Raw genomic sequence first — 16,830 nt, 5'->3', positions numbered from 1 at the left:
GTTACATCCGTGGGGTGGCTGACAAATGCTCAGGGCGTGCAACGTTGGTGTGAAGTTAATGTAACCCTCAGCATCGCCTTCCCGTGCCTTGTCTTCACTTCCCAGCCTTAGAGATGTTCGCTTATTTTTTTTATTATATTTTTCTCTGAAGGGGGGGATGGGACGGCTCTGTCCTGCTGGCACTTGAACCAGATGCTTTCTGGCATCTGGGGACTTGCAAACCTCTCCCCGCAGAGCAGCTCTCCTCTGTGTTTTGTCTTCACCGCTTTCGTGGCCGGCAGCCCCAGGCTGCGAGCTGGTTCCCAGCAAGTTGTCTGCGCCTAGAAGCAGCTTGCTGTGTGTCAATAACTGCTGCAATTGGTTCAGCATTCCTCTAGGAAAAAAAAAAAAAAAAAAAAAGAAAAAAAAAAAAGAAAGGCCTTAACTGCTGCTGTTTATCCCTCTTATTTTTGGTTCATTTTATGCAGCTTCAAACACAGCCGACACTCACCCGGGTCCATTAATGGAAAATAAAGGTCAGGGCTGGAGGCACGGAGCGCTGCTGTCCCCAGCTCCCGCGCGGCGTGCGGCGTGCGTGCGAGGGCTGCAGTCTTTTCAATTTTCTTTCCGATCGGGTGGAAGCGATCGGGGCTGAGTTGGCCCCGAGCGCCGGCAGCAGCGCTCCCTCCGTGAGAGCGGCCGGCGCAGCGGCTCCCACCCCAGGGACGGGGACAGGACCAGGCAGGACGGCTCCTTGTCACTCCTCGCTCCAGGCTGGACGTTTTGCAGCGTCGTCTCCAGGGATGAATAGCGCGGCTAAATGTAAAAGCCACTTCCAGCTCATGGCTCTGTTTCAGGGGTTTGGGGTGATGCCGGGCAAGCTGCTGCCCCGAAACCTCACTTGTCCCGAAATAATGCTGTTAACCTTCTCCTTAAGGGAGATTTACTGGTGTGAAGGGCTAAAACGAGCTGAAGGTTACTTGCTGGGGGTTTCGAGGGAGGTCCCTCCGCTTCCCCAAAGCACAGCAGGGGCTGTGATGGGCTGAAACGTCCCCGGTGAGCAGCCCGAGTTGCCGTGCCGCACGGGCGTAGGGGCTGGGACTGAGGCTCCCGGACTCCATCCCCTCCGTCTGGGTGGGAAGCATGGGTGAGAAACAGGCCAGCTGCTTTTGTCAGGGTGATACGTAGGGCCCGATGCCCTGGTCGGGTGTTTTCCATGGAGTCCGAGGGGCCGAGGCCGTCTCATCCTCCAGGAGCTATGCCGTAGCGATGAGTTATTGTGCAAGGAGGGACTCCTGTCCCGTCACGCTTTGCTGGTGCTTTGGCATGTGGATCCCACCTCTTCACACAAAATTGGGGACCCCGTACCCTTTGGGATTTGCCCAGCCTGCACTGTTATTTCTATCACCTTATTCTTCCCCATCTCCCCGAAATTTGCTGCTAGGCTCTTTGCAGGGCACCTGCCGTCCCTGCAGCAGGAGGTGCACGCAGAAAGGGCTCCGTTTTCCTATCGGGTGGCCTTGGGGCTGCGTGCGGTGCCTGGGGCTCCGGCAGCCCCCCCCCCAGCGCTCCTACACCTCGCTGTGCCTCTCGTACCTCACGTACCTCTTTGCTTTATTGCCTTTGACGTGTAAACCCGACCAAAGAGCAGAGCCGGAATAGAAAAGTCAATAGCAACAGGTTGGTAGGAGCTGGATGACAGCAGGCTGCAGCAAATCTGAGTGGGCAGCAGACCCTTACGGAGCTGTTTGTTTGGTTTTTTTTTTTATCTTGCCTTTGTTTGTGGCTTTTTCTCCTGGTTTTAGCAACGTGTGAAGACAGCTCTTGCCTCTCTCTCATGCATGGTCGCCGTGTGATGTCTCTATCGGGCAGCGGCTTGTGCCGAGCATCCTTCTCCAGCGTGGCAGCGCGGCTCTGACCGCGGCTCCCCCGACCTCCCGGCTCTCTCGGTCGCTTTGTGATGGGGCTACGTGACAAAGCCCTCCTTGCCGCTGCCCTCGGGCTCGGCCTTACGGCTGTAACAGCGGGGTGGGGAAAAGGGGAGCTTCATTTCAGGGCGGGATAAGCACCATCGTGCTCTGTTCCTTCCAAGGCACCCACCCATCGAGGCTTCCCTGTGGTCTTCTGCTTTCTTGCATCTCCCCGTCGCCTTATCTCCTGGCTGCTCCTTGCGCGAGCTGTGGTGACCGCCCCTGCTTGGAGACCCAGCTCCGAGGAGCATCTCCAGGACCTCCCCGCGGGCAGCGGGAGACTCGCTTTAGGACCAGCAGATCCTCTTGGTTGTATTTCAAAGCACCGGTGGAGTGGGACTGGGATTTTTGCCAGAGTCTTGCTAGAGGGAAAGTTTTCTCTGGCTCAGTTCACACGACGAAGGATTTTTTTTTTTTTTTTTCCCCTTTCCCCCCCTCTGCTTTATTCCGATACCTTTTTAACAGGATCAGCTAAATAAGCAGATAGAGTATGCCAGTTCACAGGCCCCTAGAGGTGAAAAGCCACCGCAGATTAAAGTATTTTTTGTGATCTCCAAAGCAGCTGTATTTTATATGCTGACCCTGATTTGCTGATCCTATTAAGGGGTATCGTGAAACACAAGCACCTCATGGCTATATGCGTTTGGCTTTCTGTAAGCAGGGTTTTTTCGGTTGTGTTTCATTTTGGTGGATCTCGTGCCTTGCCTCAGTCCCTGACTTACCAGACCCCCAAGACGTAAGGTCTCTCCTTGGGCTGGAAGGGGATTTCCATTAACCCGGGACCGGATTCCCATAAGGGTCTTTTGAGAAACCTCACCCCCCACATCTTGAAGGTCACGCTCTGCTCTTCTGGAGTGGCTGGTGGTCTATTTGGATGGAGGGAGCTGTGACAGGTCAGGGGCTAGGCTGGCAATTTCTGATTTCTATTAATCCCTGTATGGGATGCAGATGCTGTGGGCAAGGCTAGGGGACGTGTCCTCCCCCCTTTACCAACTCTGCTATTTTTTTTGGGGGGGGTAGCTTCATTACACCCCACCAGTGACCCCCAGCTGCATTGCTGCTCGTCCCAGCGCGTCTCCATCCCGCCCCTGTTTGCATTGCAGCCCTTGGCCCAGGGACTGTGCAGGGATTTTTGGGAGTCAGCGTGACCCGGCGATGAGAGTCATGGACTTCCCTCCTCCCCCCGTTCTTGCAGCGCTGAAAAACCCAACTACTGATCTGAATATTTAAAGCCAGCCCTCCTGCAAAGCCCTGGACCCAAGCACCCCTGAGCTACCTGTCAGATCTGAAGGAGCCCGTCCAGGGACCCCGTCTCATGCTAATGAATAAGGACAGTAATTAATGATCATCGTTATTTGTGTTGAGGACTACGAGTGCTGTCACCGCTGGCCGCGCTGGCAATTACAAAGGCTGCTCCCGCATCGCACCGGCCAGCGGGAGAGGAGGAAGAGGAGGAGTGACCGCGATGCTCGGGGCCGGGCAGCCCAAAAGTGCCCCTCGGCATCACCTTGCCGAGCACGAGAGCGACGGGCAGCAGGTCCCTGCGGCGCTCCCGCCACCTTGCCGCCCTCCTCCTCCTCCCGGTATCAATCAGCCCGGCGGAGCCCGCTTCCCCAGATGGGTCTCACTTTCTGTTCCATCTCATTTGACACTTCATCAGCTGTAGACGGCAGAGAGACATGTCAGCTCCTGAGATCCATCCCCTACCTGCCAAAAGGCTTGTGCTCCTTGGCAAGAAATGCGATTAGTCTGGTTCTCAGCAGAGATTTCTCTCGGCGTTATCTTGGGGGAGGCAATCGCAGCCCCCATCCCATTTCCTTCCCCTTCCCCAGCCCGGCCAAGGCTCGTTGCTTATTCTGGCCCGATGTAGAGGTGACGCAGAGCTCCCCGTGCTTTCTAAGCCGATTTGTGCATACGCATTGGGACGCTGGTGCTGTTCCCGTACAAAGAGGCTGTGTGTCTGGTGCAGGATGCCGATGCGAAGGGCTTGCACTCCTTATTCGCTGGGTCAAGCGCAAGTTGCTACCCGCTCTGCAAAAACACCAGCAGCGTATGTAAGCTTGCGGTCAAGGGAGGGGGGAAAACCCCTTTCCTCCTCTCTGAAAGCGCCCTGAACGTGGAGATCTCTCCTGGAAGCTTTGACGCCTGCTCGGCACGGAGGGAGAGGCTGGGCAGCAGACGGCTGCCGGCAGATGCAGCCTCACCACGCCAGCAGCCTCGTACCTTCCCATTTCATCCTTCCAAATTCCCTAGCAGTCGGGGAGGTGCTGAGCCCATCCCCCCAAACTCCCCCAGAGATCCTGCTGCTCATCCCTCTCCGTAGCCGGTCCTCACCCACGTGTCCCAGCTGCTGTCTCGGTGGCACCGCTGGTGGGAAGGTCCCTCTGTATTTCTCTGCCTTTCCGAGATTTTCCGCATGCATGTTGGTGGCCCATAAACAGTAACGGTGGGCATGATGTTTTGAGGCCATTTGAAGGGAGAATGTAAAAGCTAAGAGGTAAAAATTTGCTTCTCTATGCAAGTTCCTTAGGAAATGAAACACAGCCTGGCTTTCAGCGGTGCCTGCGTGGGTTTTCCGACTCCCCTTCCCATGGGGCCGGTGCTCCCGGGGGTTCGACTCTGCCCCACGGAGCTGGGGTGCGATTCCTGAGCCCCGTTGCAGTCAGCTCAAAGCGGGGGAAAGACGTTGTCTCTGGAGTCGTTGGCAGGTGGAGAAGTTAAAGGAGGTGAGGATTTAAGAGCCTCGATTCCTCCCGTTGCGCACTGGGGCTGTGACTTGTGATAATGCCCCTAAGGCACCGACTGTAATGCACGTAATAAATTAAAACCAAAAATGTGATTACTTTGTCGCTTGGAAGACAAATGCGTGTGCCTGGGGAGTAACAAAGCATGTTTGATTTGTTGTTGTTTTTACTATGTTTACTATTATTATAACTTATTCCAAATTATTCCAGCCTGAAACGGAGAGGAGGCTGAAGCTTGCAAACCTCCTCGGAGAAGTGGGTTTGGGGAAGGGACTTAAAGGAGGCAAATCCTATAAAGCCGAGTGATGCGGTACGGAAAGGTCTTGATTGTCTGGGTGCTGGTGGGGGAATTGGGAAGGTCGGGATAACGGAGGGAGTTGAATGGAGCTGGTACACATCCGCTGGATTATTTACATTAGCACAGCTCGGGGGGCTGGTGCGGAGATCCGGACCCCGTCGCGCTGGGTGCCGAGCAAAGGCGCGATAGGGGCGAATGCTTCACGATCAAAATAGATCAGAGAGAGTCGTCACCCCCCTTTTTTGGGACAGAAAGCTGAGGTGGAGCCTTGCTGGATGCTTGCTCACCCTGGGTAACCTTCAGCTTGGGCATGAGTCCTTGGCTTCGGGTCCGGCTTGCTTCTCCATCCCTCCCACCGAGCAGCATCGCCGGGGGAGCAACGCGCTCCTGCGACCCTACGAGGCACCCATGGGGACGACTAAAGGAGGATCCGCTCTGATTTTCTCCCCCGTAGGAGCAGAAATCTCCAAAGCAAGGTCCATCTCCCATCATTCCTGACTAGGGAAAAAAGAAATGGAGCTTCTAATACCCGTCTCCACAGGAGTCTCTAATGCTAAAGAGCTTAGAGGGAGCGCTCGTGACTTTGAGAAGAGTAAAAGCCTCCCTTGTCCCCTAAGCGGTGTCCGGCTCAGTGAGCCAATACGCTCTGATAACATGGCAGATGGGTATTTCTAGCATTTGTTTTGATGATGAAAGTGTACATTGTGCTCAAAGATGCCCCCAGGACACATTGTTCTCTGGGTAAAGTGATGAAAATTAAAACTAAGTTTCCTAGGTCAAAAGGACGCTCGTTAAACCGTTCAGGCCTAAGAGGAAAAAGGGGGGGGGGGGGAACCCAGCTAACAAAACCCAATCCTTTCCTTAAAGGAAAGTGCCTCTGGGGGAGCCGGGAGGGATTTGGGATCTGTCTGTTGCTTGCGTGCGCTGAAAAAGCTGATTTTGGGGTAATGATCTTGGTGCATCAGGTACCAGGCACGTGGTCCTCTGTTAGGGAGCAGGTTTGGGGCTGGGGTGCTGGAGGGGCAGAAAACTCTGGGGTAACTCTTGTTTTAGGGTTGCATCCAGTGCACTCGTGCCAGCCAGGAAAATGCAAAGCCGTGGGGTTTAATCTAGGGAGAATACACCAGGACTCGGTTCGCTGCATCAACGGGCAGCGGGAAGTTGGGGCTGTGCTGGTCGGTAGAGCTAATGGTGGGAGAAGTATTGCAGGAACGGGATCGCAAACTATCCCGCTGTAATGCTGCAAGACGCGTGCTGCTCTCTGCTTTGCAAAAAAAAACCAACAAAAAAAGGGGCAACTGGAGGAAAATGCAGATTTCACGTAGGTTTGGGTCCAAGCAGGGACCACGCGTGCTCCCTGCTCCCTCCGCGGCTGCTGGGCTTTTGTCCCGTGCTTTCTAAGCCCCTCGCTGTTTTAAGAACAAGCCGGGAACCCCTAAAGAACCGTGTTTCCCTTGGTGAATGGAAAAACACCACGTTGCGGAGATGGAAATGCCGATCAGTGGGAGCGAGGGGAAGAGAGGAGCAGCGTGTGGCCTCTGCAAATTGCAGGAAAAGTGACACAGTTATTCAGAGCTGCTCGGGGAGGGAGTTAGGTTTAGCGGTTAGATGGGAAAAGCGGTCTTGGATTCCTTTTATAACCACATTATTGAGGCAGCATGGGCAAATTGCTTCCCCTCTTTGTTGCCCCAGTTTCTCCAGTTATTCAGAATGGGACTGATTTTTACCTGCTGCCTAATGGAGGTGTGAACGAAGCTCGGTTTGTTCTTGCCAAGTGCTTGGGCACCCCTGGAAAAGTGATGCCACGGAAAGGCAGGGTGCTTTTTGGACTCAAGAGCGGAGTACCAGACGCTTAAGCGATTGTATTTAGGCTCTACACCGTTGTCGCCCCATTTAAGAATATGCAAAAGCCAGCCAGGCCACCCATCAAATAATCGTATCCTGTTGTTCGCAATGTTTAAGAGATCAATTAAGAAGAAAAACTCAGTTTTGGAAGTGACCTCTCCCCTCCCTCCCAGAAACAAGCCCAAGCCAACAGTCCTCATGCTTATTTTTCCGTGTGTCTCTCCTTATGCACTATAAACCGGGCTGTATCTCTCTGTCTGCTTTTCCCCTTATTTGTTATTTGATTTGTCCTCCAGATCTCAGCAAAGAACATCAAACATCATTTTAGCCCTACCCTCTAGATCAAGGGAGAAGATTAATAGATGAGGGCCGTTACTGTGCGGGGATGTGCACGGGCGTGCCGGGGTGCAGAGCTCGCTCTTCTCCTTAAACGTTTTCTGCCTGGAATCGAATGTGGGACTCTCTGCCCCAGAGCTGAACACCAAATTCCTCCTCTCTCCCCCCAAACCCCCCTCAGAAATATTAATCCCCTCGGCGGCAAGAAACGCCCTGGGGCCGCGGGGGTTTTTTCATCCTTTTCTCCATCCTCCACCAACCCCCATTTATTTTCTGCCGTTGAACAGTCTCCTTTTGATCTGGAAATTAATTTCCAGACAAATCCAGAAGTACAGAAGCGTGCATCCACGAGCAGGAGACGGTTTGGTGGCACCAGCTGTAGTTACGCCGCGCATCGAGCCGACTTCTGCTGCATCCCCGAACCATAGCGAGCACCAAATGCAACAGGTGTTTGTAGGATTAAGCTGTTCTATGGAAAAAAAAAATATATATATATGAATCTGTATATATATATATATATATATTTATTTTTATTCCCCCTCCCATTCTTTGCAAGCTTTTTCCTTTGGGGAGTGGCAGGGCTTTTGTTTAGGAGCTGCACACCTTTCTCCGTGAGCAATGTTTTCGGTGCACGGAGCTTGCTCCCACCCGCTTCCAAAGCCAAGGCAGTTTTCCTGACGCCCCGGCTGATAGGGAGTCCCGCTGTAATCCCAATTTTCCTTTTCGCTTTGAAGTAAGTCTCTATTCGGGGTGGTTAAGCACAAAAGCTCAAAAAGGCAGATGCCGAGGGCTTAAAAACCAGGAGAAAAGAGGGAAAAAAAAAATAGGAAAAAGGCTGCGAGCGTGTCTTTTATTAATCCCTTGGTATTTTAAGGGCTGTGTTCACCTAATGAGAAATGCCTGGGGGCAGGGCAGCCCTTTGGCCCAGCAGCGAGACAGGCGCGATGGGAAGAGGTGGGAACTCAGTTCCTTAATGGCTCTCCTTAGCAGCAGGTCGTGCCTCAGTTTCCCTTTTCCTGCTGCCACCTGCGCTGCGCTGGGCAGGGGCAGAGCGCTGGGAGGGGTCCGGGGACCGAGCGCAGCCTTGGGCGACGCCGGGGGCACAAAGAGGCGTCGGGATGGGGGATGCGACCTGAATCCGGACGTAAAAGGTGCTTAAAAAAAATCCTCGAAGCTTGACTTTAAAGTGGATTTATTTGTAAGTCGCTCTCCATGTATGTACTATTAAGGATTCGGGCTCTCAAAGGGTTGTTGTTTTTTTTTTTTTTTAAGACACATTACTTTATTTTTCTTAGAGGGAGCACGTGAGGGGAAAAAGCAGCTAAGTTCACCTTTAAGGATTTATTATCGTTTCTCTAGAGCAGGTATTTACTGGGGGTATTTCTCTGAGGAAATGACTGTCGATTATAAAAAATAAAATAAAATAATAATAAAAAAAAACCCCTCTCTCCTGAAGCCGGTAACCTTGCAGAGTGATGGATTGTTGTGCTGAAAGTGGAGTTAGGGAGAAATGGAGGAGGAGAGGAAGAAATGTAGATACTGTAGTATACTCCAGGGGGTCGGGAAAGGGATATGAATTATTAAGTAAAATTAATAATTGAAATAATTAACAGCTGCAAGAGATTTTTGTCCATCCTCCACATAATAGGGTAGCAATGTTTAGTATCAAGCTGTAGTAACCACTAGTAATTTGATGTTAATTAATTCGGTGGCTCAGCATTCCAAGCATTTATGGGTGTTTTCTGTCCTTATAAATATATTAATAAGTTTAAGTAATTCTACAAAGTAATTTCGAAAAGAAAAAAAAAAAAAGAAGTCCTAGCAAATGGCAAGTCATTTATTTTTGATCAGTAATTAAAATGGCTTTTCCCCCCCATGAATGTACATCAGAGGAAAATGGCTTTGTTCTGAGGAGCTTCTAATTTTTATTCTTCTTCCTCTGATACGAATCGATAACGTTCGCTGTTTGGGGCCAGACCACTGCGCTCTCGGCGCTGTGATTTTTTTCGTCGCGGGCTTTCGGAGTTTGTTGCTGGGTCTCCTAAAGACCAGAGGTTTTCCTTCCCCCGGCCTCGTAGCTCTGACCCCCTTGGATAATTTAGGAGGGGCTGGAGAGAAGGCTCCAAAAGACGTAGCTTAGTGATGGTGGCTCGTATGTGGGGCAGATGAATTTGGAGGTGCTGGGTAGGTGGGTGCTGGCTGTGGTTAGCAGGAGCCAAGCCCCTCTGAAAGCCCTGCTGGGGGGTCGATCCGTCTCCCCGCGATACCGAGGCAGATAAATGGGGTGCAGCGGGGTGTACTGCAAACCCAAGTGCTCTGCAACGGGGTGGGAGGTGCGGGAGGCAAATGGATGTGGGGATGCTTAAAGCATGTACGTGTCTGGGGGGGTGCGGCGCTGCTCTGCTGACCTTCGGCTCCCTCTTTGGCAGGGGCAGGACCCCAAATGTCCCCGTTTTGAACAAGGAAGGTGTCAGACCCCTGTCCCCAGGTTTTGGTGTCTCCTGCTCACGTGCGTCTTACGTTATTTGGTGCGGTGGCGTAGCTCTTTGCTGATGGCTCAGGAAAGGGCTGGTCTGGATGAAGTCCTCGCGGGTTGTTGCAGCTCTACAACTTCTCAGGAGGACCAGGGAGCCCTCGCGGGGGTAAAAACGACCCCAGCAACGCTGAGCCCGTGGTCCAAGTGATGGCAAGCACTGCAGCTGGTTATCTCCGTGGGTGAGGCTTTGCTAGATCAGATGCAGGTTTTAAGGACCTTCCCATGGGATCAAACGCTGCCGTACCTCACTGAGCGGAGAGGAAAAATTGGGGTGCGTGGGGGAAGGAGGGGAACAGGGAGAGGTTGGTAACCGGAGGTGGAAAAAGAGCAGCGGTGCGGGGATTTTTTCCCGCTGCTGGGCTCAGAGGCATCATCGCCTTTTCTGAGTTTGTATGGGGCTATGGGCTAAAAAAGGCATTTCCCACACGACAGCAGAGAAGGGTTTTCCATGGGCTGACAGCCCCAAATTCAGTCCCAGGGCCACGCTGCTGGATGCAAATTCCCTTTCAGAGCTGAGGCAGTAAGAGACTGTGCCCTCTGTGCCGTGCTTTGCTTTCCACCTGGGGAAACTGAGGCCACACCGACACACGGGAGAGCAAGGCTCGGGGCTGCAGGCAGCGTTATTTCGGCTCCGGATGGGGGTCTGGGAGCCCGGCGGGGTGGGATGCTCGGCGTCCGGGACGCTCGGCGTTCAGGCTGCGTGCTGGCGGCGGCGGCCGGGGGCTCGTGGATGGGAAACGGCATCGCTCTCCTCGGGGAGCACCAGCATCTTATCTGCAGGCAGCAGCGGCGGCGGTGCCTGCCTTTGCAAAGCTCAGCACAAAACAGCAGAGCGGGGAAGGGACTAATTCCCGTCCTTGTCAGCAGATGGGGGTGAGACGTATTTCTGGCCCGGCTGGTGGGAGAGGAGGTTGCAGGGCGTTATGGATAGCCAGGCTGGTTTTGTGTTGGGCAGCAGGGGCAATTTAGGTGCTGAGCTGGAGGGATGGAGGAGGCAGTCTCAGGAGATGGAGCAAAAGATGGGAAATACTTTTTTTTTTTTTTTTTTTCCTCCTTTTTTCCCCTTGCGAGGTGCCCGGCAGCAGGGACCGACTCTGCTCCTGCCCTAGGGAGTGAAGGAGCCTTAAAAGTTTGAAGTTTAAACTAACGGGGCTCGGCTATAGCATATAGCAGCAGACTTCTGCGCATTTCTCCCACTCAGGGATTCGCCCTATATCTAATTTTTTTCCTGACTGCTTTAGTGACTCTGTAAACGTTGCGGAGTTTTTGTGTATTTTTTTTTTTTTTTTCTCCCTTCCTGCTAGATGAAGTGGGTTTAGTTTTTATTGAATCAGTTTCCTCCGAGGATAGAGGTTGCGAGTGGATAAAACCTCTTTCAATCCCATAAAAATGCCGTCAGGGGATTCACTTAAATTTATTTAATCCTGTGCACTTTATCGCGGTCACTTCATCATGGCAGGTAAGTGGATGCTAATGGATCCCTTCTTTTTATGGCCTGCAGCCTCCTGGAATTAGATCCCCCAGCTGCAAATCTCTCATTTGTGGTTGGCATTTTATCTCTTTTCTTTTATTTGATTAGCAAGGGGGGAGCGAGAGGCAGGGCGCCCGCTTCAGGGTATTAAGGCCAGGAGAGCTCGCTCTAATCTAGTCTGACCTTCTGAGTAGGACCAGCCCAAATTTCACCCGGAGGAGACGCTCTGCGAATGTCAGGACGTGAAATCCTCCCTCCATCCCTCCCATCCGAGCCCAGTGAGCCGGGATCTCTCGGTCCAGGGTCGTATTGCCAAAAAATAGGGAAGCTTTTGCTCTCCTCTGCCTCGGCGATGAGTCAGAGTTGATGTGAATATGCCTCTTCTGATGGCCCGATTCACTGTCCTCCAAGCCTGACAGGCCTTTTTCATTGAAACGTTGAACTTCATTGTCACTAAACCATTTTCTTTTATAAAGCTGAAGTGTTTGGATGCTTTCAGGTGAAGGTTGTTGAATTGCCTGCTCCATTAAAGCTTTTAAAACCGGGAGATTTTTTCCTTTGCTATCACTATTCTGCCTTTTTTTTTTCCCCATGACCTGCTTCAGTATTTAGTTTCGGCTGGTAAATCTGAAGCGCTTGTCCTGTCTGACCTCTGAGCTTCAGCCTGTGTTTGACTGCTGGGGCTCGAGGCTGCGGGATGCTGTCCCCATAACCGTGTGGTCCAGGCCCCCCTTGGAGCTCCAGCACCTTGGCTTAGAGAGGGAGAGCTACGTGGGCTGTCCTTCGTGATGCTCTTGAATCCTTTCCCACCGGGAAAATGTATCTGTCCGGGTTTAGCGTCATGCCAGTGATGACACGTGGAGCTCGGATGGAAAGTCAGACCGACTTCGCCTTTGGTGAACCTCAGGGCTGCAAGCTTTGTGCGTCGGGGCATCGCCAAGTTGTCCCCAGGGGCAGCAGGAGGGACTTCTGCCCTTTGCAAATCTATCCCAGAGCGCTGAAAGGCAACCTCAGGCTGTAGCTGGATGTGTTGCAAGGTCTTATCTCAAGCAAAGCCTTAGCTGGGGGCTATAATGGAAGCGTTTCCCCATAGCAAATTGTCCTGTACAGTACCAGGCACCGAATCAGTCCTAACTCCAGAAAGGAGAAAGCAAAGCATGGTGTGGGGAAAATTAATCTAGCAAGACGCTGGTCATCGGTAGCATGGGAGGAGCGGTGCGCGCTGGTCCCCGAAGGGATTTACTGCCTCTCGGAAGGGATCCCCCGCGCGCCGGAGCATCCCTTGGCACGCACTCCCCTCCCAGTGCCTCCCCGGGCAGGGGCAGGCTGGTGTCAGAGCGTTAATGAAAAAACTAAATAACTCTTGAAATGCAAAGCCATCGGTTGAAAAAACAGAGGCTGATTTTGAATTATTAAGGAGCCCTATCGCTGCTTGCTGCCGAGAGAGAGAGAGGGGAAGGGAGGGGATATTGGTGTTTGGGAAGTCCAATTATTTCTGAACTGCAGACAGTCTTATTAACTTGGGCAGAAAATTAATTAGTCTAATTAGAAAACCGCATTGGAATTGGGTGAGGAGTTACTGGGGGAGATGATAATGGTGGGGGGGGAGTTGCGGAGCGACAACAGTCATGGGAGGGAGAGGACAGAGGGAAACGCGAGTGATGGGGGAGCTGGTCAGATTAATGGGAGCAAAGGAAGCCCGGGAAGAGATGGGGGAGAGGCAGGAAGATTTTTTTTTTTTAGTCATAATGGTCTAAATTTGGCAATTTTTTTTTTAAACATGAGTATTCCTACATACGCACACTCATATATATATATATTTTTATATATATATACACACACACTCATATATATATATTATATATATAGAATATAACGCGGAGGAGATTTATCAGAAGGGTTTTGTGGGTGGCTGTATTTATTTCTGATACGCCGGTCCGTCAGCATGGGGTTTTGTTAGAAAGTGCTGGGCGGGTGGCTTTTTTTATCTTCACGGATTTATGAAGTCCTTAAAACATCTGTTCCGTCCTGATTCCACAGTCCTTTAGCGGCTCGGGGAGAGAGAGAGAGATGTTCCTCGGCGGAGCTGTCTGCCTGCGCGCGGTTTGGATAGAGACGCGTTTGCTGAGTGTTAATAGCGGCCATGGAGGGAGGGGGAAGGGAGCAGGACCCCTCCTCGGAAGGGATGGGGTGAAGAAAATTCATCCCGGGGGTCCGGGCTTCATGCTGGCGGGGCAAGAGATGCTGCAGCACGGGAGGGGAAGATGGGGATTTGGGATTGGGCTTTTTGAAGGAGTCCTGCAGGAGTTCAGTAAGAAATCAGTGTTTTGCTCTTTTCCTCCTGTGAGCTGTTGGTTACAAAAGCGAGCGTGCTTTCGCCGTGCACCATGTAGGCTGGAGGCAAACGCTTGATTCTTGACCTTTTTGACTCAAGAGTATTAAGGCCAGAGATGGGCAAAGACCAGGATCTAGTAGGCGGTCTCCCCAAGCCATCACAAAAACCAGCAGCCAACCTTCTAGTACTAAAACAGCTCCAAAAAATAAGATAAAACACAGATTTGGCCGAACCGGACTGCTACTGTGTTTGGGAATCTCCCTCTGATCTTTGGGTTGCTGCTTTTCCAAGCTGAACCGGCGCGCAGGCGTAGCATCCGTCCCGTCGATAGCAGGGGCTGTGCCTATATGGGCAGCTCCGCTGCCTGCAGGTCTACCCCGACACGGACCACGCGGCATCCCCGCAGCCCGCGGCCGAAAGCAGCCGCCCCAGGGTGACATTGCGGGGTTTCGCGGCGGCTGAGCCGGCTCTCCAGCCTCGCAGGCTGCGCGGCCCCCAGGTTTTCCCCAGTGCCTTTGCTCCGATGGCTTTTCTGCCTGTTACTGAAAATAACCTGTCAAGCTCAAGCTAATAATGAGCCATAAGTCAGATTCTCTCTGGTAGGTTGCCCTGGGTGTCTATCACAATCTTTAGGGGTGACCCAATTATGATAATTGGCCAATCTTGCTACTGGTGTTCGAAAAGAATTGCCAAACAAAGAGGGAGAAATAAAAGCTCCCTGCAAATTCGCAGAAAACTCAAATATAGCTTTTTCAGGGCCCCGTTTGGCATGAGGTGCCTTTAGTATGAACCTCTTCAGTCTGCCCTGCTCCGATACCGGCCGAGAACAGCGAAATAAAGCCCCAAAGGCAGCGGATCACACGGGTGATGCTCTGCACGGGTGGAACATCGGTTACCCCCTCCCCGGGATTGCTAGCGACCCAGAGAGCGAGCTGTTTGCTCAGCCTCATGCCCAAGGCTACGTGTTTGGAGCAATAGTTTCACTCCCACTCAGTCGTAAGACCCTGATTTTGCAAGAATATCTCACATTATTCAGAGGCGGACCCAAGGCGGGAGAGAAGAGCAGTGATTTCTTTTCGGCCCGGCTGTGTACGACATGTACCTGCAGTTAGTCAGGGCAAGATAAAGGGAATAAAGACAGTTTTAGCCCCGTCCTTGCTCCTTTCCATCCCCCACCACGCACATTCTCTTTCCCCACGCACCGGCCTTGTGTAGTGCACCGGTATTATTTCTGCATCAGAATAATAATAATACAGAGAGAACATACTGTTATGACTGCTGTGACCTCCTGCCCAGCGTGCTCCGCTGAAACGCTGCTGGAATTGCAACTTGGCACTGATCTTTTTAGTGAAGGATCACTTCTGGCTAATCTATAATTTACAAAACACACTCGGATTCATTTTTATGGGGTGTTTTGCTATGATGCCATTTAAGAATCGGAAAGAAACGACGCACCTTTTGAAAGGTTGCTCCTGATTCCTCTTGCTCTTTTTTTTTTTTTTGGTTTTTTTTTTTTTTGCTTTTGGGAAGGCATGTTATTTTTCTTGCCGTTACCATCTGACCAGAGAAAGGGAAGTTCTTACTATCGCAGCTTTCTGGACTATTCCCTGCAGTGCTGGGGACAGAGCCTCGTGTCGCACCTAGACCTTCGGCATCCAAGCTGGCTGTGCTCACTGCAACCCTCTGCGTTGGCTTCCCCCCCCACCCCCCCTTAGCTTGTGATACGTATTTAGAAGCAGGAAAATGATGCATTTATTCCACCCTCTGCTTTTGCTCAGGAAGGCTGGGCAGGGAGGGAGGGAGAGGAGGACCCCCGTGACACCCTCCGGGCGATGCTTGGACTTTCCAGCTGTATCCTCATCTGGTACCTGCTGCAGCCTCTTAGGGCTGGAGTGCTGAAATGTCCTCGCTGAGCAGGGGATATAAACCTCCCGATATACCGAGCGTAAGAGAGCTTCTGCTGGCGGCGGGATGGCTCGGCACGGAGGGCAGAGCCTTTTTTGGGGGGACCGAGGCTTGCTTCTCAGGTGGCAAGTGCTTCTCCCGGGTGTTTTATTGCCTGCAGGCTCCTCTACTCTTCCGTATGCCGTTTTATGGTGCCCCTTTCTGACTAATGCGAATCCCATCCGGCATATATTAGCAGGAAGGGCATCGTTAGCAGGAAGAGCAGCGCTGTAAGAAACCAACCATGAATCTTCTCGGGCTCGCAGGGCTCTGCGAATAGCAGAGGAGGGATTAAATATGTTCGTCTTTATAGTCCAAAGGGAAGGGAAGAGGTTTCTCATCAGACCCTGGCTGCAGCGTGTCCGTGGTATGATGATGTAGCTATAATTAACCTCCTCCCCGACGGAGACTGAGCTGCGTTTCAATCACCCGCGAGTTGCCCGGCATGGGAAGGCAGTGTCTTGAGCAGGAAAAGCTTCATATCTGTTGATAAATAGAGGCCGTGATCTTCAGCAACCAGGTACTTGAATGCAGGGAGCGTCAGCAGACCTTGCGCTCATTTATATCAGTGCGCAGGCTGAAGTAGGTAGTGTTTTATGCCTGCCTTCATCCATGCAAATGGGGAACGCCAGCCCGCTGGCAAGGAGATCTGTGCTCTTCGAGAGATGTATGGGAAATAACTTAACTTTTCTGACATTTCCATGCAGTCCCAAAGAGCTTTAGGTGTTATTTTTTTTTAAAACCTTGAGGATAGAGGTGGATAAACCACTTTCTGCCCCCCCCCCAATATTTGTTAATGCAGCTGGGTGGATGATCTTCCGTCGGGTGGGTTGCAGGGAGACGCGTGACGGGGAGGCGAGCACCGAGCAGCTCGAAAGAGGGTTCACGTATACAGCTGATGGATGGCGACTCGGGCACCTGCAGTGGGATAGATGGATGCAGCGGGGTGTCGCTGCTAAAAAATGGGGTGAGGTGCCCCAAACCCCTTGAGGAAGGTGGATTGTGGAGGGAGAAGGTGGTCTGGAAGGCGAGACGGAGTGACACGCTGGCTGATGGGGGCTGGCAGGACGGGACGCCGAGCTCCGCGTCCTTGGGGATGCCGTGATCCCAATTACTGGGTTAAGAGGCATCAAACTCGGCGCGATGCCTGAGGAGGAGTGAACCGGGCTCTGGGGAGGAGCACGTGAGTGAGGAGCATTAAACAGAACAAAACTGATAATGAATGCTGCTGTTACGGCACCTGTCACAACTGCTCAGGAGTTTAATACTGTGCAATTTCAGACGAGAGAAACATCTTTCTGTGATGATTTCTTTTTTTTTTTTTTTTTTAAGAGGAAAAATATTCCGCGCTCTCAATGCCTATCTTCCATTT

At 52.0% G+C, this 16,830-nt stretch overlaps 1 protein-coding gene across 1 annotated transcript in view; it reads left to right on the top strand.

Moving 5' to 3' along the window:
* Nucleotides 1-16,830, top strand: part of LOC142418746 (protein CEPU-1) — a 360,199-nt gene that overhangs the window by 141,934 nt on the left and 201,435 nt on the right. The window lies entirely within an intron of this gene.

The sequence above is a fragment of the Mycteria americana genome, chromosome 19, assembly GCF_035582795.1.
Source record: "Mycteria americana isolate JAX WOST 10 ecotype Jacksonville Zoo and Gardens chromosome 19, USCA_MyAme_1.0, whole genome shotgun sequence".
In the NCBI taxonomy this organism is placed as follows: Eukaryota; Metazoa; Chordata; class Aves; order Ciconiiformes; family Ciconiidae; genus Mycteria; species Mycteria americana.
The sequence above is the reverse complement of the archived record's forward strand: the minus strand, read 5'-3'. Positions and strand labels throughout refer to the sequence as shown.